General features: G+C 40.6%; 1 long non-coding RNA gene and 1 pseudogene across 1 annotated transcript; one reads left to right on the forward strand and one right to left on the reverse strand.

Annotated features, from left to right (window-relative positions):
- The first annotated feature begins 13,029 nt into the window (after positions 1-13,029).
- On the forward strand, positions 13,030-13,815 carry LOC121560089. The gene is made up of 4 exons (XR_005998880.2): positions 13,030-13,101; positions 13,199-13,288; positions 13,543-13,584; positions 13,726-13,815. It is a non-coding gene; the product is annotated as an uncharacterized LOC121560089 (long non-coding RNA).
- Positions 13,816-18,570: 4,755 nt separating this feature from the next.
- LOC121559841 lies at positions 18,571-18,751 on the reverse strand (annotated as a pseudogene).
- Between the last annotated feature and the right edge of the window lie 3,237 nt (positions 18,752-21,988).

A 21,988-nucleotide genomic window follows, 5' to 3' on the forward strand; every position in this document is an offset into this window, starting at 1 on the left:
GCTGGGTCTTTCAGCATGACAATGATCCCAAACACACCGCCCGGGCAACGAAGGAGTGGTTCGTAAGAAGCATTTCAAGGTCCTGGAGTGGCCTAGCCAGTCTCCAGATCTCAACCCCATAGAAAATCTTTGGAGGGAGTTGAAAGTCTGTTGCCCAGCGACAGCCCCAAAACATCACTGCTCTAGAGGAGATCTGCATGGAGGAATGGGCCAAAATACCAGCAACAGTGTGTGAAAACCTTGTGAAGACTTACAGAAAACGTTTGACCTGTGTCATTGCCAACAAAGGGTATATAACAAAGTATTAACAAACTTTTGTTATTGACCAAATACTTATTTTCCACCATAATTTGCAAATTAATTCATAAAAAATCCTACAATGTGATTTTCTGGAATTCTTTTTCTCATTTTGTCTGTCATAGTTGACGTGTACCTATGATGAAAATTACAGGCCTCTCTCATCTTTTTAAGTGGGAGAACTTGCACAATTGGTGGCTGACTAAATACTTTTTTTCCCCACTGTATGTTGACTATGACATTACTTTAGCTAACATGGTGACAATGATGTAGGCTTTGTGTAGCGGTTATGATATGATGGTTTGGCTTAGAAAGGTTTTTGTGTTGTTCACAAGTGAAGGGAAAAGGTGAGAGGAGAGCGTTTAGATGCAAGAAGGAATACAACAAACTGTTTGGCTCTGAAATTGAACTGTTTGCGTGTGTTCAGGGTGTATTCATTCCGCCGATTCTGTTGAAAAACGTATCTTAAACGGAAGTAAATGGAATGAAACGGGGATAAACATACCTGAATTTGTCCAATAGAAACTATTGTTTGCAACTGTTGGACTAATGATTACACCATAGATAAGCTAGATGCAGGCAAGTGTGTGTAAGGCGGTATTGAATGTGCCAATCTTCTCCTCCTCTTCTTCATCTTTAATGTTGACATTCAGCTCCAGTGTTTGACTGCAGTCTTCCAGCTTCACTGATGCCATCTCTGGATCCTGCAGTAAACTGGGCTCCACTGTCACAATCAGGACCCAGTGACTGTAGGTTTGGACTCAGTGTGGAAGGAGAGAGGCAGGCTGGGTTTGTCCTCACTGTTGATGTTACCGGCCTCAGACTTAATCTGAGTCGTCCAGTAGTAATATAGAGAAACTCAATACAGTTATTCAAATACATTCATCATCAATGACTAAAATAATTAATCTAGTATTAAAATACAATTTAATAAACACAAGTAGTCGATTCATAGCCTGTTCATCATTAAACAAAATATGTTTAGTAACATAAAATAATCCATCCAAACTAATGCTGAAAACTGATCATCACACATCTTTATTTGATATACACTGAGTCCACAAAACATTAGGAACACCTTCCTAATATTGAGTTGCAACCTCCTTTGAGTTTGAGTTGATTTATTCTTGCTCACCGATAAAACTGAAGAAATGCAGAATTTACATGACTAATAACTGCAAAACACTCATTTTAAAATACATAACACAATATGTTTATTTCTAATACATTTGCAAAAATGTCTAAACCTGTTTTCACTTTGTCATTATGGGGTATTGTGTGTAGATTGATGAGGGATAAAAAAAATAATGTTTTTACATCTATTTTACAACAAGGCTAACGTATTGTTTTGTTAAAAGTCAAGGGGTCTGAATACTTTCAGAATGCACTGTATAGACACTAACTATTTCACTTTAAAACACTTTGTTATATTTATGCACAAGAGAAGAAGTTGCCCAGCACAAATTCATGTACAAACAGGATTTTTCATTACATATTTGTAATTTAGCAGATGCTCTTATCTAGAGCGACTTATAGGTTAATTGCCTTGCTCAAGGGCCCAATGACAGATTTGACCTAGTTGGCTCAGGATTCAAACCAGCGACCTTTCAGTTACTGGCCCAACACTCTTAACCGCCAGGCTACCTGTTAAATACAGTGGGGAAAAAAGTATTTAGTCAGCCACCAATTGTGCAAGTTCTCCCACTTAAAAAGATGAGAGAGGCCTGTAATTTTCATCATAGGTACACGTCAACTATGACAGACAAAATGAGAAGGAAAAAAATCCAGAAAATCACATTGTAGGATTTTTAATGAATTTATTTGCAAATTATGGTGGAAAATAAGTATTTGGTCAATAACAAAAGTTATTCAATACTTTCTTATATATCCTTTGTTGGCAATGACACAGGTCAAACGTTTTCTGTAAGTCTTCACAAGGTTTTCACACACTGTTGCTGGTATTTTGGCCCATTCCTCCATGCAGATCTCCTCTAGAGCAGTGATGTTTTGGGGCTGTCGCTGGGCAACACAGACTTTCAACTCCCTCCAAAGATTTTCTATGGGGTTGAGATCTGGAGACTGGCTAGGCCACTCCAGGACCTTGATATGCTTCTTACGAAGCCACTCCTTCGTTGCCCGGGCGGTGTGTTTGGGATCATTGTCATGCTGAAAGACCCAGCCACGTTTCATCTTCAATGCCCTTGCTGATGGAAGGAGGTTTTCACTCAAAATCTCATGATACATGGCCCCATTCATTATTTCCCTTACACGGATCAGTCGTCCTGGTCCCTTTGCAGAAAAACAGCCCCAAAGCATGATGTTTCCACCCCCATGCTTCACAGTAGGTATGGTGTTCTTTGGATGCAACTCAGCATTCTTTGTCCTCCAAACACGACGAGTTGAGTTTTTACCAAAAAGTTTCATCTGACCATATGACATTCTCCCAATCCTCTTCTGGATCATCCAAATGCACTCTAGCAAACTTCAGACGGGCCTGGACATGTACTGGCTTAAGCAGGGCGACACGTCTGGCACTGCAGGATTTGAGTCCCTGGCGGCGTAGTGTGTTACTGATGGTAGGCTTTGATACTTTGGTCCCAGCTCTCTGGAGGTCATTCACTAGGTCCCCCCGTGTGGTTCTGAGATTTTTGCTCACCGTTCTTGTGATCATTTTGACCCCACGGGGTGAGATCTTGCGTGGAGCCCCAGATCGAGGGAGATTATCAGTGGTCTTGTATGTCTTCCATTTCCTAATAATTGCTACCACAGTTGATTTCTTCAAACCAAGCTGCTTACCTATTGCAGATTCAATCTTCCCAGCCTGGTGCAGGTCTACAATTTTGTTTCTGGTGTCCTTTGACAGCTCTTTGGTCTTGGCCATAGTGGAGTTTGGAGTGTGACTGTTTGAGGTTGTGGACAGGTGTCTTTTATACTGATAACAAGTTCAAACAGGTGCCATTAATACAGGTAACGAGTGGAGGACAGAGGAGCCTCTTAAAGAAGAAGTTACAGGTCTGTGAGAGCCAAAAAACGTGCTTGTTTGTAGGTGACCAAATACTTATTTTCCACCATAATTTGCAAATAAATTCATAAAAAATCCTACAATGTGATTTTCTGGATTTTTTTTCCTCAATTTGTCTGTCATAGTTGACGTGTAACTATGATGAAAATTACAGGCCTCTCTCGTCTGTTTAAGTGGAAGAACTTGCACAATTGGTGGCTGACTAAATACTTTTTTCCCCCACTGTACATAACACAATACGTGACATAAGCAGAATACAGAACACATGAAACATTACAGGACATTTTTCATGATGGAAATTGAAATATTAAAATGTGATTAAAAAAAAGAAGTTTTGGGGAAAACCATTTAAGAGCTGGAGATATTATGCAGTCTGATAGCAGTGGGTAGAGTGGCGTTTCGCAGGCGGTTTGTACGGGCAGTTATACAGGACATTTTGTGGCTGTTTCTCAGGAGCCTGGTGGTGCAGTTACCTCTTCTTGGAGGGAGCAGGTCATTCAGTGGATGGTCAAGAGTGTGCATGTCCTTCACCAGGTGCACTGCAGCCTGTTCTCGCCTGCTCTGCAGTGACGGGAGCTGTGGTTGGACTGCTCCACCTCTGGAGATGATCCTCAAGGCCCTCCTCTGCACCCTGTCTAGTTGGGCCTGCTGCTTTTTACTGCATCCAACTAACAGCACTCCACCGTATTCCAGACAAGGCCTGGCCAGTGTAGTATAGACTGTGACCAGATCTTCAGTAGGACATTACTGGCAAGAAATGTCAAAAAGGTGCTTTGTGGCCTTTTTCACGGACTACTCCACGTGTCACCACTGAGGTTAGAGTCTAGATGACTGCTCCACGTGTCACCATTGAGGTTAGTCTAGATGAAAACCAAGATACTTGGATGTTGTTAACACTGGTACTTTCTGTCCACCTAGGATTAGTGGTGCAGGTTGTGGATGGTCTCTAGAAAAACATATTTGAATTTCCACAGACTTTTTCCCATTCAGGACCATGTTGTTGGATGTGGCCCACTCTTCCAGCTGCTGTATCTCCAAGCCCATGGAAGTGTCCTCTTGGATGCTGGTTAATGGTATGGCTCGGGACAGCCCTACATCGTCTGCATAGCCAGTGTCCAGAGTGTCACTGAAGACAACTTTTCAGATGGACATGTGAAGGAGAAACAGATATGGTGAAACCACGCCACCTTGTGGCACACCAGAGGTAACCTCTGACAAAGGGCTAAATGTGCCAGTTGCCATCACCCTCTGCCCTCTTTCGGTGGTGTAGCTGTGGAGCCAGGCTAGTAACCTTGAACACAGTTCAATGTCAGACAGATGTTGCAGGAACTATGCGTGATCTACTCGATCAAAGGCTTTGGACACATCAGCAAGTAACACACTCACCATTGTTGGTTTTATGGAGTCTGTAGCTGTCAGCCAGGAGTGTGTGGCTTTCACAAGGGCGGTAGTATTGCTGGACTTTGGGAGGTGGTCATACTGATTTGTGCACTTAGATAAAACTGTCCCCTGCCAGTAGGAGGTGTTAACAATGTGTTTGATGACAGGGGCAAGATCTTCTGCATGCTCTTTTAGTAGCCAGGCTGGAATGCCATCAGGCCCACATGCTTTACGTGGGCTGAGTCTGTTCAGAGCTTGCTTTAACTGGCCAATGCTGCACAGCTCAACCTGCCTTGTAGGCATGGGCATGGGGAAGATGGCAAGAGGTGTGGTGCTTGTCCATGCCTCAGCAAAGAAGCCATTCAAAACATCAGCCACGTCGTCGTCTTCAATTCCCTCGACCTGTATTCTCCCTCCTGATGTTTTCTTTGGTCCCAGTCCATTGTTAATGAAGTCCCACCATTCCTTAGGGTTTTTCTTCTTTAGGTCCTGGATTTCAGTTTTGTAGTAGCTTGTCTTTGCTTCCTTGATAAGCATTTGCACTGTGTTTCTGTATTTTCTCCATTTCATTGTTTCTCCCCATCTGTTGAAAATATTCTGTATTTTCCTGATGGCAGCCTTTATTCTTTCAGTCATCCAGGGCTTGTACAGTGTTGTTGTTGTTTTCTTATTGGCATGTATACATCAAGTGCAGTTTGAATGCAGGAGTTGAACGTCTCCACCTTTGCATCGATGCTCTCCACCTCATATATGGCAGAACAGTCAGTACTGGCCATACATCGTGCAAAGGTCTCCTTTCTGTGCTAGGTTACCAGATGTCCTTTTTTCCGCTGCACCTTTCTTCTCCCTCCTGATGTTGTGTTTGGAGAGAACAGCAGACATTTGTGATCACTGGATCCGAGGGGCAAGGACAGTGGGTTGTGTTGATCAGATCTAGGATGGAGTCCCCTCTGTGGTCTTGTCTTTGGCCACTTGTTTCATGTCTGGATGGGAGTTTGTCAGTATCTTGATGGGCAGGTGATTAAAGTCTCCACACAGGATGAGACCCATTTGGGGAGAGGACATCCTGATCACATGGACAGTGATTATGAGATAATCCACAGTGTTCTGCTGCAGTGTTTTGTCATGTGCCCATGGTGGATGTTAGAGCACTCCACTACCAGAGATGAAACTGAGCTGGGGTGTTGTTTAGGAACGGAGCTGAAGACACTCAAACTCTTCTTTCTCTAGGTCAGTTATTCTTCTCTTTGCCTGCATACTGTGATTCACATACATAGCCACGCCCCCTCCTCGCATCCCCTCTCTGGACCGGTCATTTCTGAACAGCTGATAGTCTTTGTCATCAGAACAGCCTCAATTTGTCGGGGCATGGACTCTACAAGGTGTCGAAAGCGTTCCACTGGGATGCTGGCCCATGTTGACTGCAATGCTTCCCACAGTTGTGTCAAGTTGTCTGGCAGTGGATTTCCACTCAGAATAGCTTGTTCCATCTCCTACAACAGATGCACAATTGGATTGAGATCTGGTGCCTCGGAAGGCCACTGCAGTAACCTGAATTCATTGTCATGTTCGTGGAACCTTTTCTGGACAAGCCTTGTGGCATGGGGCATAATCCTGCTGAAAAAAATATATTTGCAGATGGATAACTTCTGCCATGAAGGGATGCACCTGATTGACAATGATTTTTAGATATCCTGTGGCATTCAAACGTTGCTCCACTTTTATCAAGGGGCCCAATGTCTGCCATGAAAACACACCCCACACCACCACCAACATCCTGCAATGCTGACACATGGCATGGATGCATGTACTCGTGGTTTCCTCAATATCCTAGACCTCACATTATATTTACAGTAGGAGCAATCTAAGCACATTAAAACTGACAAGGTGCACACTGATCAGTAAAGAGATGCTAAAATTCTACAACTTTCCCGTTCCTCTGCACAGTTCTCTCACAGTGAGAAACAATAGGATTACAATAGAGTGTATCCAATCCACTACCACTTCTTATGTATACGTTGGTGTCTTTTTAAATTGCCAGATATGTAGAATCTCATCTCACAGTCAGAGCAGGAGTATGGCTTCTCTCCTGTATGTATACGTTCATGTTTTTTTAAGTTGCCAAGATGAGAGAAACTAGCCCCACAGTCAGAGCAGGAGTAAGGCTTCTCTCCTGTGTGTATACGTTCATGTTGTTTTAAGCTGCCCAGTTGAGAGTAACTTGCCCCACAGTCAGAACAGGAGTACAATAGAGTGTATCCAATCCACTACCACTTCTTATGTATATGTTGGTGTCTTTTTAAATTGCCAGATATGTAGAATCTCATCTCACAGTCAGAGCAGGAGTAAGGCTTCTCTCCTGTGTGTATACGTTCATGTTGTTTTATGCTGCCCAGTTGAGAGAAACTTGCCCCACAGTCAGAGCAGGAGTAAGGCTTCTCTCCTGTGTGTATCCATTGGTGTGAATTTAAGCTGTCCTGTCGAGAGAAATTCTTCCCACAGTCAGAGCAGGAGTAAGGCTTCTCTCCTGTGTGTATACTTTCATGTTTTTTTAAGTTGCCAAGAAGAGAGAAACTCTTCCCACAGTCAGAGCAGGAGTAAGGCTTCTCTCCTGTGTGTACACGGTCATGTTGTTTTAAGTTGTCCAGTTGAGAGAAACTCTTCCCACAGTCAGAGCAGGAGTAAGGCTTCTCTCCTGTATGTATACGTTCATGTGTTTTTAAGTGGCCCAGTTGAGAGAAACTTGCCCCACAGTCAGAGCAGGAGTAAGGCTTCTCTCCTGTGTGTATACGTTTATGTTGTTTTAAGGTGTCCAGTTGAGAGAAACTCTTCCCACAGTCAGAGCAGGAGTAAGGCTTCTCTCCTGTGTGTATATCGTTCATGTTTTTTAAAGTTGCCAAGAAGAGAGAAACTTAACCCACAGTCAGAGCAGGAGTAAGGCTTCTCTCTCCTGTATGTATACGTTGATGTTGTTTTAAGTGGTCCAGTTGAGAGAAACTCTTCCCACAGTCAGAGCAGGAGTAAGGCTTCTCTCCTGTGTGTATACGTTTATGTTGTTTTAAGTTGCCAAGAAGAGAGAAACTTAACCCACAGTCAGAGCAGGAGTAAGGCTTCTCTCCTGTGTGTATACGTTCATGTTGTTTTAAGCTGCCCAGTTGAGAGAAACTTGCCCCACAGTCAGAGCAGGAGTAAGGCTTCTCTCCTGTGTGTATACGTTCATGTAGTTTTAAGCTGCCCAGTTGAGAGAAACTTGCCCCACAGTCAGAACAGGAGTAAGGCTTCTCTCCTGTGTGTGTTCTCTGATGAACCTTTAGCTCAGTTGATGTTTTGAAGCATTTTACACAGTCAGAGCAGGAGTAAGGCTTCTCTCCTGTGTGCAGTCTCTGATGAACTGTCAGAGCCTTTGATGTTGTGAACTTCTTCCCACAGTCAGTACAGGAATACAGATTCTCTCCTGTGTGTACTTGTAGGTGTATTTTTAACTTTGATAGAATTGAGAAACTCTCCTCACAATGTGGGCAGTGGTGAGACCTCTTAGCTCTGTGATCTTCCTGCTGTTGTTCTCTGGATGTAGAGAATGTCTCAACATGGTCTCCTGTGGGAACAACATCAGAAGAACCAATCAGTTGGTGTGATATACATGTCAATCAAATGTATTTGATGAAGCCCTTTTTACATCAGAAGTTGTCACAAAGTGCTTTATAGAAACCCAGCCTAAAACCCCAAAGATCAAGCAATGCAGATGTAGAAGCCATATCATCCTCCACTCACTATCACAAGGGTTAGTAACTACACAGACTCATTTAATAGAACTTTAAAACATTGGCAGTTTGTCTACTTCACTTCTTTAGTCTATCTATCTGATCTATCTGATCACTCTAGATAGCCCAGTGAATAAAACAAATGCTGGCAATACTGGTGTCAAACCATGTACAATGAGGTAAAAAAGTATTTGATTCCCTGCTGATTTTGTACGTTTGCCCACTGACAAAGACATGATCAGTCTATAATTTTAATGGTAGGTTTATTTGAACAGTGAGAGACAGAATAACAACAAAGAAATCCAGAAAAACGCATGTAAAAAATGTTATAAATTGATTTGCATTTTAATGAGGGAAATAAGTATTTAATGGGCCTCAGGATCTTGTCATGGCATTTTTAAAGAAGAAGTTACAGGTCTGTGAGAGCCAGAAATCTTGCTTGTTTGTAGGTGACCAAATACTTATTTTCCACCATAATTTGCAAATAAATTCATTAAAAATCCTACAATGTGATTTTCTGGATATTTTTTCTCTCTCAATTTGTCTGTCATAGTTGACGTGTACCTATGATGAAAATGACAGGCCTCTCATCTTTTTAAGTGGGAGAACTTGCACAATTGGTGGCTGACTAAATACTTTTCCCCCCACTGTATAGCCAAGCTACCATTGACTAGGTATTGGCACCCCATGTATATAGCCAAGCTACCATTGCTCATCATGTATTAATTCCTTGCGCTACAATCTTTTTTCCTATTATTATAATTGTTGTATTGTGTTCTCCATTGTTGGTCAACATTTCACTGTTAGTCTACACCTGTTGTTTACCAAGCATGTGACAATTAAAATGAAATTACTACGTATTTAGTTAATTGTCTTCTAAAACTATACTGACAAAATATATAAAAACGTAAAATGTAGGTCCCATGTTTCATGAGCTGAAATAAAAGATCTCAGAAAGTTTCCATATGCACAAAAAGCTTATTTCTCTCAAATTTGGTGCACAAATTTGTTTCCATATCTGTTAGTGAGCATTTCTCATTTGCCAAGATAATCCATCCACCTGACAGGTGTGGCATATCAAGAAGCTGATTAAACAGCATGATCATTACACAGGTGCACCTTGTGCTGGGTACAATAAAAGGCCTCTCTGAAATGTGCAGTTTTGTCACAACACAATGCCACAGATGTCTACATTTTGAGGGAGTGCGCAATTGACATGCTGACAGCAGGAATGTTCACCAGAGCTGTTGCCAGATAATTTAATGTACATTTCTCTACCGAGAATTTGGCAGAACGTCCAACTGGCTTCACAGCCACAGACCACGTGTTACCGTGCAAGCCCAGGACCTCCACATCTGGCTTCTTCACCTGCAGGATCATCTGAGACCAGCCACCCGGACAGCTGATGAAACTGAGGAGTATTTCTATCTGTAATAAAGCCCTTTTAGTGGGGAAAATAATTCTTATTGGCTGATGGGTGGGCCCCTGTCATGTGAAATCCATAGATTAGGGCCTAATGAATGTATTTCAATTGACTGATTTCCTTATATGAACTGTACCCTTGTAAAATTGTTGAATGTTGTGTTTATATTTGTGTTCAGTTAAAATCTTACCAAAAAAGTGATGATGAATATGTTTGGAAAACTGCATTGATCTGCCAATGAAAAATAACATTAGTACATGAATTTGTACTGGTAAACCTCTTTTGTATTCAGTTCTTCCATATTAGATCTGACTGTATGAATGGTTCTTATGGTTGTATTCAGTTCTTCCATATTAGATCTGACAGTATGAATGGTTCTTATGGTTGTATTCAGTTCTTCCATATTAGATCTGACAGTATAAATGGTTCTTATGGTTGTATTCAGTTCTTCCATATTAGATCTGACAGTATGAATGGTTCTTATGGTTGTATTCAGTTCTTCCATATTAGATCTGACAGTATGAATGGTTCTTATGGTTGTATTCAGTTCTTCCATATTAGATCTGACCGTATTAATGGTTCTTATGGGCTGAGTGCCTGGAGTGACTACAGTCATACCAAGTTTTCTTTGACCCTGTGATCTCACCAGGACAGAACCACATGTCTCTATCACACTCCAGCCCAGAAGGTGGCAGTGATGCACCTTTAACGTTGGTCTGAACACCACCAATAAACACCATAGAAGAAGAATGCATGCTTAGCAACAACCAAGGGGCCATGCAGCTTTCCACTGTTCCAAAGACTGTCTATTATATGGAACAGATTGGCATGTGACCACTCTAACAATGTAGACAAAGATTGGACATGAATCTGTGTTGGTCAAACTCTTCTCTTCTCTATCATTAAATACAACAAAATGATGTTTTAAGTGAAATATTTAGTGTTTGTCTGAAGCTGGAAGAAATACTTGAAATGAGCATCACAAAGATACATTTGACCTATGCACTAACAAGCTTTTTCAATATACGCAGCTTTATCACTGGAGAAAACCAACCTTAAGAAAAAAAGGGTAGAGAAGGAAGTCAATGACAATGAAAGTGGATCTAGTCTCATCAGCCAGTCTGACACCAAGAGTGAAGATACCAGTTCTACTGAATCTGACAGCAAAATTGAGTCAGACAGTGAAGTTGAGGCAGTGGAAGGTACTCCTCCAAGACTGCCAACACACGCTGAGGAAGAGTCAGATGGTGAACTCCAGACAGTAGGTGGTACTCCTCCAAGACTGCCAACACACGCTGAGGAAGAGTCAGATGGTGAACTCCAGACAGTAGGTGGTACTCCTCCAAGACTGCCAACACACACTGAGGAAGAGTCAGATGGTGAACTCCAGACAGTAGGTGGTACTCCTCCAAGACTGCCAACACATGCTGAGGAAGAGTCAGATGGTGAGCTTGAGGCAGTAGGTGGTACTAAGCCAAGACTGCCAACACACGCTGAGGAAGAGTCAGATGGTGAACTCCAGGCAGTAGTTGGTACTCCTCCAAGACTGCCAACACACGCTGAGGAAGAGTCAGATGGTGAGCTTGAGGCAGTAGGTGGTACTAAGCCAAGACTGCCATCACACAGTGACATAGATTCAGAGACTGAAGCCAATGCTGGTTGTGCAATTCAGGAGAGAACTGACTCTGACAATGATGATGTTGAAAAAGATTCTACCTTCAGAGAGGACCTGGCAACCTGGATAAGTGATTTCCAAGTGAAACACAATGCTGTTGATGCACTTCTGAAGATGCTGCAGTCTAATGGTCACCCAGATTTGCCTTCCACTGCTAGAACTCTCCTAGAAACCACCAATGTTTTTGTTGAAGTCAAGTCTAATGTGGAGTTTGTCAGATTTAAAGTGAAGGTGGAGTTAGTGAAACATCTAAGCATCTATCCTAAATCTGGGGTTGGAGATTTGAATCTTTTAGAAATATCCCTTAATCTGGATGGTCTCCCTTTGTTCAAAAGTACCAATATGTCGTTATGGCCACTTTTGTGCTCTATCAATCTCTCACCACCCACAGTGTTTCCTCTGTCACTTGCAATGGCATCATGGAAACCAAGCTCCCTGGAATTCCTCAATGACACTTTGCTGGAGCTTAAAGAGTTGATGCAGACCGGCTTGAAGTGGGGAGACACAACACTGCAAGTGAAAGTTTGTTCTGTAACATGTGATGCACCTGCAAAAGCCATGGTAAAATGCATAAAGATGTATTCAAGAGACTGAACAGTGTGGAATTGGTGTTTTGTTTTTCTGCACAGGGCATACAGCATTATTATGTTGTACATTTAGTAAAAGAGAACAATGTTGAAGTTGTACCAGAGCAGTGGGTGGAGAAGAGAGATGGGGTGAGTTGATCAGTTAAATGGTTTACCCTTTGTAGGCAAAGAGATGGATAAATAGTTCACTTTAAACAGTGTCTCATATCCTGCAGGTCCTGTGTTGCTACTGGCCAAGAAATGCCATTAAGAGAGGAGACCGGCCTGACAAAATATTACGGGAGTAGTACAGAATTTCCATCTTTTCATCAACTGATAAAATAATATTTGACTGTCCATCCACTCCCGTTTATATTGCCATGTATGCTTGGTTGTGTGGCTCTGGAGCAGGTTGCATCAGTTGAACATACTCCTACACGTAAGGCTAGTTACAACGTAGAATATGTTCTAAGCCAGGCGTAAACCTGTGTCACCACCTGGTTGTAAGTAATAGCTTTTGCTACGCCAGGGTGTAAAAACTAAGTGTAATGTGGGGTAGACGTATAGTATATATCTATAACTAGTTTCCAAGGTAAGTGTTTCATGACTAGTCATGTCGCATCTTGTTCAATTTTCTAAATCATTACGTCGGGCGTAGGTAGGTCCAACTTATCTCTTACACCTTATCGTCTAACTGGTGCAACCCACTCCTGGTCAGTAGAGTCAGGAACTTCCCCCTCTTAAGTACTATATGTATTGGCTGAAAGTATTACTATGTGAATTACAAATACTCAATAGCCGGTTTGCCAGTGTTAGTAGGAAACTATTTATGACAATGTTTATTGCACGTACAGACAATTACTCTGTGGCAGAGCAACGAGCCAAACGGGGGGTTGACACCTCCGATGTTGAATCTGACGAGGAACCAGCGAAGAGGGCGGTGACTAAACCAATCAGATTCCGTGTAGAGCCACCTGGTGAGGATTTCTTAACTGCTCTTATTCCATTGTGTGTATTACATGCATCAGGAAGTAGATGAAATAAAGAGTATTTTTTTGTATTGTCCTTCGTAAGATGATGATGGAAGTGAAGCACTCCAGAAAAAGACAAATGAACCCAGACAAGCCCAGCGTACAGTGCCACAGCTTCCACCAGCCCCTAGTGGTAAGATCCTGCATTAGGCTACTAGGTCATTTAATGTATAATCAGCAAGTTGATGGTACGTTTACACACATTCAAGTATGTGGGTGAAGAAAAAGCTTACAGTTAATGCAAGTACTAGTCTTAAATTGAGACGGCATGAAATCATGACCTAATGACAGTTGATATGACAAGAAATTACCACACCCATCTGATCTTGACATACTTGATTATTTAGTGACCAAAAGTGTAACAGTTCTTTATTTGTTTATTTTTAGTAACTTCAAGAGCCAGTGTCTTTGAAAAGACCCTACAACAAGGTACATAATGTTTCAAGTCTGATAAGCAAGCCTACTTTCTCAAAGTTCTGTTCCTACCAACTGTATGGGATGAACAGGAAAATCTGATAAGTGTGTACTATAAATGTGGTAACGGTTTGACATCTGTGATATTCTCTGAAGTTGCAGATGCAGAGGACTTGAGGCCATGTGCCACCTCAAGCCAGAGCGACAGTAAGTGTCTGGTTGTAGTTTTAGGGTAAACAATTAGTTTTAGGGTAAACATTTAATTGTATGAAGTATTATAGCTTTACAAACCTTTCAAAGCCACTCAATAGAATACAATTACCATCATATGTTTGCATATTAGGTTATTTAAAGTCATATTACTACTTTGTGCATACTGTTAGAACTTTCCAAATAGTTGTGGTGCTGTGTATGGGTGAAACTTGTATTTACAACAGTAGTGAAATCACCCTATTCTTCTGGGGTAAAACACAAGTGTGATGCCATGTTTGTAAATATCTGTATGGATTTGCCATCAAACTAAAAGCATAATAAAATATATTATGCTTAGCATTTATTTTTGTTGGGATTCATTAACCTGCCTGCTGGATACATTAAAGGTATATTATGCTAGCCTATATGTTACAACATGTTGCTTCTCTTGTATTGTCAACATCAATTCCAAATTGTTTGGCTGTCAGCAGATACATGGTTATCAATACTACTAATATATATGAAGGGTGGATATTTTGATCGAGGTATTTCACATGGCCTTGATACATGCCCTGCCTGGTACTCATGGCTTGTATTGTCACACTACTTGCAGCAAAACTGTTGAGTCTTTTATTATTTTGCAGATCTTCAAGCAGTGGAGATGAGGATAATGGTGAAACTGGAGATGATCCATACAGAGTTCAGGACTGCTCTGAACCAAGTTATGGAGGCCGAAGAGGATAATGATGAAACTGGAGATGATCCGTACAGAGTTCAGGACTGCTCTGAACCAAGTTATGGAGGCCATAGAGGATAATGGTGGAACTGGAGATGATCCGTACAGAGTTCAGGACTGCTCTGAACCAAGTTATGGAGGCCATAGAGGATAATGGTGAAACTGGAGATCAGGACTGCTCTGAACCAAGTTATGGAGGCCATAGAGGATAATGGTGGAACTGGAGATGATCCGTACAGAGTTCATACGATCGAGGTATTTAACTTATCTTAAGAATAAACGATCAGCCCTCTGCCTGTTTACACAAGTTTTAGCCCATGATTACATGATACACTACAAAAATGATTTCTCATCACTATCAATCAGAACTGTATGGCCAGCTGTTTTAGCTGAGGAACACACAAATTAGTGGGATTTTTTTTTTTTTTATCAGATCCGATACCTGACCCTCTGCTGTGGCCTGGACCTGGGCTCAGGAATCAGACGAATTATGAGAAAAATTAGAACAGAGGAGCTGTGGACAGGCTACTCCTTGAAGGGCAGGAAGGGGAAGAGGGCCTTTAATGAGCTATCAATCTATGATGCTGTCACAAGTAAGTAAATGCACAAGTTTAGATCCTTATTTATTATTATTTAGTAGATAGTATTATTGGTCAAGTGGTGGTAAGTCAAATGTGTTTTTATTAACATTTCAAATGAATTAAAATCAGTAACAAGGCAGTTACCAATTAATGTGAAATCCTACCACCTGTTAAGATCGGAGAGAGAGGACAAAGGAAAGGTGAAGGAGAGAGGTCTCATGGCCAAAACTGCCTATGGGGGACGAGAGGGACAATACCCAATCTCTGTCTCAACCAGCATAGGTGGAAAAGTAATGATATGACATGGAATGTACCATTTACAATTCTTTTTCACAACATAGGAGTGTCCCTGAAAGCACACCCCAAGGCTACCTACCAAGAGGTAGATGACAAAATAGCAGACGCTCTCAAACATGCACCAGCTCGGCTCAAGAGTAAGAGAAAGGTATGATTAAAAATTACACTCTATGATTGTTTAGATTTTTTTTACTTCACTTTAATCCAGTCGGTCAATTTAACTAAATTATTGTGCTAGTAAAAAAGGAATGTAGTATGGAGTCGACGTTAAACCGGCATTTTGATCATTTGTTTACGAAAATAATGACCAGTTTGTGTTATTTTGACTTCCAGGAGCGGGTCGAGGAAGAGACTGTGGATGAGGATGGAGCAGCAGCACATGAATAAACATAACATAGTTATTCACTTTTAGCTTTAAGCAGTTTTACAGTTCTTGATTGGAGTGCAGTGTTCATGTTTTTACTGACTTGTTATTTTGTGAGCTTATTGCTGTGATTTTGTTTACGAATCTATTGTGTTACAGTTTAAGTAAAAAAAGAACTTATTTTCTGGCATTTTGCATATTTCATCAGTGGACACCTACCGACAGGATACTGTGTATATGTTCAGGGTAGATTAAATGACGTGTCTTAAGGGTCCTCCCGAGTGGCGCAGTGGTCTAAGACACTGCATCGCAGCTGCGTTGCTACAGATGCTGGTTCGATACCTGTCTGTGTCGCAGCCAGCCACGACCGGGAGACCCATGAGGTGATGCACAATTGGCCCAGCGTCGTCCAGGTTAGGGGAGGTTTTGGCCAGCCGGAATGTCCTTGTCCCCATCACACTGTTACGTGCCTTATTGGTACTATAGGTACCCACTGACGAAAGTTCCCAGAAACTGCATTTTATGGGGCTCTCAACGTACTTTCTGACGTTTAGCAACGTTATGACGTTGACTTAAAAATACACATATTTAACGGTTTAAAATCCCCCACATTTCTACGTCCTGAAAAGACTTGGGACATAAGTTTTGTCAGCGGACACCACAGCTACGTAGAAGGAACGTTTCACAATAACTTTATCATGACTTATGTAGGGACTAAAATAACTTTGGTCACGTCCTGGAACGTAATTTTGTTAGCTGGGAAAGCTCACTCTAGAAACGTATTCCAGTTTCTGCCTGCCAGCTGGAATGGAAATCTTTGCCAGTGGGTGTGCGTGTGGAAACTACCTGCTCCTCCCCTCTGAAGCATAGGTTACTGTATCCTACTGACAACGTTACAAGCATGATTCAGAAATTAGGGAGATATGTTTAATTTGAGAAGAATGGATGAACTTTTTCAATGCTAGTTAAGGATACTATAGTCACCACGTTTCACATTGGATTTATTAACGACAAAAAGGTAAGACCTGTTTTTAATTCTAGTGCTACACTGCACAAACAAGGTTGTTAGCTAGCTAGCTAACATCTGCTCTGGTCCAACGTTAAACCAACTCTGAAGTTCAAAGACATTAAAAGTTCCTCCATAGAAGCCGCTCCTCCGTAGGTATAATTCTGTGGGCCTAATTCAGATAATGCAGGTCATAACACGATGCCCAGCTCTTCAATGCAAGCTTTCTCTATCCTCTAACGAGCTCTCCACACCCGCAAAATGTCGCACCTTACACTGTGATTGGCAGCACAGTGTGCTCTGAATGATTTTCTTATACAGATACTCTGTGGTGTACTAGTGTATTTATTCTCCCACTTGGATGTCACTTCCACAAGCTTTAAATTGAGGGCCAGGTTGTCAGGATGGGTAATGTACTGTACACATTAATTACAAGTACTCCTAAAGATACACTTAATTTTAATTGGCTAAATCCTGTGTAACAGCTAGTAATTACATTGTACTTGGCTAACATTACATGTACTATGCTTTGAAATAGTGTCTTATTCTTCATCTGGGATTTGGATTTGTAAAATGTATTATAAAATGTATTTAATATATGTCTGATCAGGCTCAGGTAGCATCAGGTTTGTATTTTCATGCTGATCAAAGCTCTAATCAAATCCACATTTATAAGTGTTATAATGCTTTTGAATGACACTTCCGGTTTTGGCGGAAAATACCGGGTTACCCGGGAGAAGAGTGATTTATTCTCGGGATGGAACATTTGTATAATATCGAGGAAATATTAAATCCTATTGCGTATACCAGTTGATTCACAAGACACCAACTATGTAACTTACGGTATCTTCATTAGGCCTAATGGCATTTCATGTCCATGATAGGAAGTTTGTTGTAGTGACTCAGTAAGGCTAATTGTAAAAGTAACCCTCTAAAGTGCCATGTTTGTACAGTTTATTATGTGGAGGAAACATTTAGGCAGCCAGGACCATACACCAGGACCGCTCCGTAGGCCGCACTGTAGGCCTAGCGCTTACTGCAGTCCAGTGCCATGGACATCTTTGAAGTTTGGCCTCTAGTAATTTAGGACGGCAACTTTATGAAGGCCTCTTCACCGTGGTCTTATCGTACAAGGCTCTACAGACATGTAAAATAAAAACAGGCTATTTTTATTGTTCATATTATTTGCGTTGATGATGTATCGAAGTCAAGTGGTTCAACATTCAAATGCGACGGTCAGTGGAACACTTGCGCCACCAAGTGGACACTTGCTCAGTTCCCTTGTGGCATCAACGCTACCAGAGATATTTGATATAAGATCAAATGTTATGTCAATATTATTATCTCTAAATTGATTCCCCCACCCGTATTTCATATATTATTATTCCGATTTAGCTGTTAATCTGGATTTAATTTATAAACGCTTTCTGTCATTTCCGATTGGAGGGCAGATGACCACGTGACTTACGAACCTACAAATGTGTTACTTTGTAACAGTCAAAAGTGGTTATTCCCAACGTTGATAAACTCCCAATCTATGCCAAGATTTTTTTAAAGCATTATCTTTAAAGCATTATCACTGTACCATTTACATCCTGTATCCTGTGCATGTGACGAATAAACATTGATTTGATTAGATGATTAACGCACCATTCACATCAGCTATCATAGTCAATATAACAGTGACTGACTTCACCATCACTTTCTAGCCATCATTGACATTGAGATGAAGATGGTCAAACGTGAAAATATAAAATACATCGTGATCCTAATTGAATATAACAAAGCAATTCTGTTGTCTTTGCCTGATTTATCTTTACAATGACAGGGGTGCACCGTTCCTGGAGGTACTGCAATACCAGGTCGATGCGTGGAGTGGACGGAGCAAGCCCCTATTCCATCTCCCTGTTCCAAAAATCAATTTAATATATGGTCCCCAGATAGGGGACGTATCAGATATTAAACTGATAAGAACAGATTTTTTTTTTTTTTTTTGGAAAAATAATTTTTATTTTCATTTCACATTCAAATACAAGTACAAATTCAGTGCATAACGTTGTATATAACATCGATTTACAAAAACAGTACCTTAACCGTATAAAAATAGCAAAACTCCTAAAAAAAGTGCTGTTCTGAGGAACCTGACCAGCTAAAGGGCCTACATTCAAGAGAAGCATGTAAACAATTGCCTCTAACAATCTCCCAAAGCTGATCTTTCAAAGGAATAAAAACTATTTGAAATAAAATCATACACATATACCAAAGGGAACTCTGAATAAACCTCAGTGTATATCAAATATTTACAAAGGCTTAGCCTACATTTCAATTTACATGACAGAATACAGTTATACATAGGCCTATATATAGGCTACAAAAAAACATTTACAAAGAAGGGTATATCCCTTTCCATCTATGTTTAACAGATGTGATGCCCCACTTATCTATTTCGAATTGTATTTTTTTCCAAATTTCTTGTTTTATAAATTTAACCAATCCCGTCGGTGACCACTTGAGGGTGTCATTGACCGCACCACATCTGGCCTCCCAAAGTTTGGTCTTGATAAGGGACACCAGAGTCACTAATTCTAATAATTGCACCTTTTCCACATGTTTTAGTTCAAATTTGGCTACCCCTTCATAATCAATGTTTTTTAAAATATTAAAATCTATTTTAATTTTCTTCCAAACTATTTGGGCAAAAGAGCATTCCCATAAAACATGGGGAATTGTTTCAATTGCGAAACAGTTGTCCCTGGGACAAAATTTATTCAGGGTCAAATTCAGGGTCAAAAGACGTCTGTGTAAAACAAGCCAATTAAAATCTTCCAGTCTGTTGTCTAAACCTTTTAATTGTGCCCGTAGCCAGGTGGAAGGTGATATTGGTAATCGGTCTCTAGGACAACAATTTTCTATCAATTTCACATATAGCAGTCTGTGGTTGATTACATTTTCTTTTACTTTGCAGACAGGGTTTTTCCTTGCCCATTCAACTATTTTCTTAAAATGTAATGTGATAATTTCAGCTTTTGGCTTACTATTATCCCACTCCACCATAAACCTTAACGGTATGGACAGCCAGAATTTGATTAATATATTACATTTGTGTACAGAAGATGACAAAAGACAACAAACGTTTGAGTAGAACAACGCATCTAGTTTGAGAGGAATATGAGTGAAATCCCTTCCACCAGCCTCTATAGGGTGGTACATCCGATCTCTCCGGATGTACTCATATCCCCCCCAAAAGAAATTAAACAGTACACGTATGAAAATTTTCCTTAGAGACAACGGCATGGGAAACACATATGCAAGGTGGAGTAATGAAGGCAGAATGTCCGCCTTCAGCACTAACACCTTGCCACTAAAAGATAGTCGCCTCACTTTCCACAGTCCCAATCTTTTATTAAGCGAAAGTAGTTTTTCTTTCCAATTAACCATGTCATCTTTAATTTGATTTCCGAAAGATATCCCGAGCACTACCATTGGTCCTGTGCACACAGTCAAACCACATAACTGATCAGATCTCCATTTCCACTGTCCCATATATTTTATTTCTGTTTTATTCTTGTTAATCCTAGACCCGGAGGCAACAGAGAACTCATCAATGACTTTGATAACCTCTTTAAGCTCAGGTCGTCTTGTAAATATAAAATGGTGTCGTCTGCGTATTGTGAAATTTTTAGAATATCCCCTCCAGGTAATATAATGCCTTTGATGTTGTAATTTTTCCTAATTGCACATGCGAAAGGTTCAATATATAAAACATACAATAGCGCAGAGAGATGGTCCCCCTGTCTGACACCTCGTAATTGCTTGATTACATTTCCAATATTCCCATTAATATTTACTCTGCTTCCCACATTACTATAAATAATTTTTACCCATTTCATAAAATTATTTCCAAAACCACATTTTTTCAGAACTCTAAACAAAAACTCATGGTTTACCATGTCAAAGGCTTTTTCCTGGTCCAAATTTACAGTAATAGCTGGCAGGTGCCTTTCCTCTAAATATGCTTGAACGTCTCTGTGCAATTGCAAGTTCCAGGTTAACTTTCTCCCTACCACACCACATGTTTGGTCTAAACCAACAACATATGCCATGGCAGAAGACAGACGATTAGTTATGGCTTTACTTAATACTTTATAGTCTACACACAACATTGTTAAAGGTCTCCCAATTTGCTAGTGTCTTGGGGTCTCCCTTTTTGTAAAGTAGCGAGATTACCCCCTCGCACATTGAACCTCCCATATGCTCCAAACCAAAAATAACTCTAAATACTTCCAAAAGACGACATCCAATTAAATCCCAAAAAACTATGTAAAACTCTTTAGAGAGCCCATCCACTCCTGGTACTTTGTTATCTTTCATGCTCTTCAGTGCCATATATATTTCATCTAAATTCAATTCCCCTTCTAATTGGTCTCTAATATCTAAAGGTATCTGCACATCCACACATTTTAAAAAAGTAGTCCCCTTCTCATAATTAATTGTTTGCTTTTGGAATAGCTGAGAAAAGTGCTGGGTAGCGACACCAAGCATGCCATCTCCATCCTCAACCGTCTCCCCGTCTTGATTCAATAAAGCCGAAATGGTCCTCCTCTTTCCCGTGACTTAATTTGTTTGAAAAAATATGCAGAGCACTTCTCATCATTATCCCATTTATCTTGTTGACTTTTAAACATGAAATCTCGAGCTTTCTTTTCAAAAAAGGCCTGCTGCTTTTTCTGCAGGTTACACAATGTGTCTTTATCTAAACCACCACCATTCAAATTACCTTGGATGTGCAGATCTTCTAGTTCGTTCTGCAACTTATAAAAATCTTTGTATTTATTACGTGCTTTATCTTTGCAATAATTCTGAATAAAAATCTTGATTCGTAATTTTGTGCTCTCCTACCAGTCTATGACAGTAGAATAAAAGGATTTCATGGTTACACAGCCCTGGAAAAAATACCTAAATCTAGTCTCAAATGTTTTGTCATGTAAAATACCATTATTAATTTTCCAATATCCTTTTCCAAATGTAATTGTTTTTAATTCTACTGTCACAGACAGGCAACTGTGGTCAGAATAAAAAACCGGAGTGACGCGTGCAGAGGACACACCGAGTCCACGCGGAACAAACACATAATCTATGTGGCTCCCTCGCGCCCCCTGCTGTTTCCCCAGGTGAAACCGGGATCAATTGCATGCGCCACTCTATAAGTATCCACCAAATTATATTTCTCTATTAGATTTTTT

Source organism: Coregonus clupeaformis, unplaced genomic scaffold (genome assembly GCF_020615455.1).
Source record: "Coregonus clupeaformis isolate EN_2021a unplaced genomic scaffold, ASM2061545v1 scaf0826, whole genome shotgun sequence".
Lineage (NCBI taxonomy): Eukaryota > Metazoa > Chordata > Actinopteri > Salmoniformes > Salmonidae > Coregonus > Coregonus clupeaformis.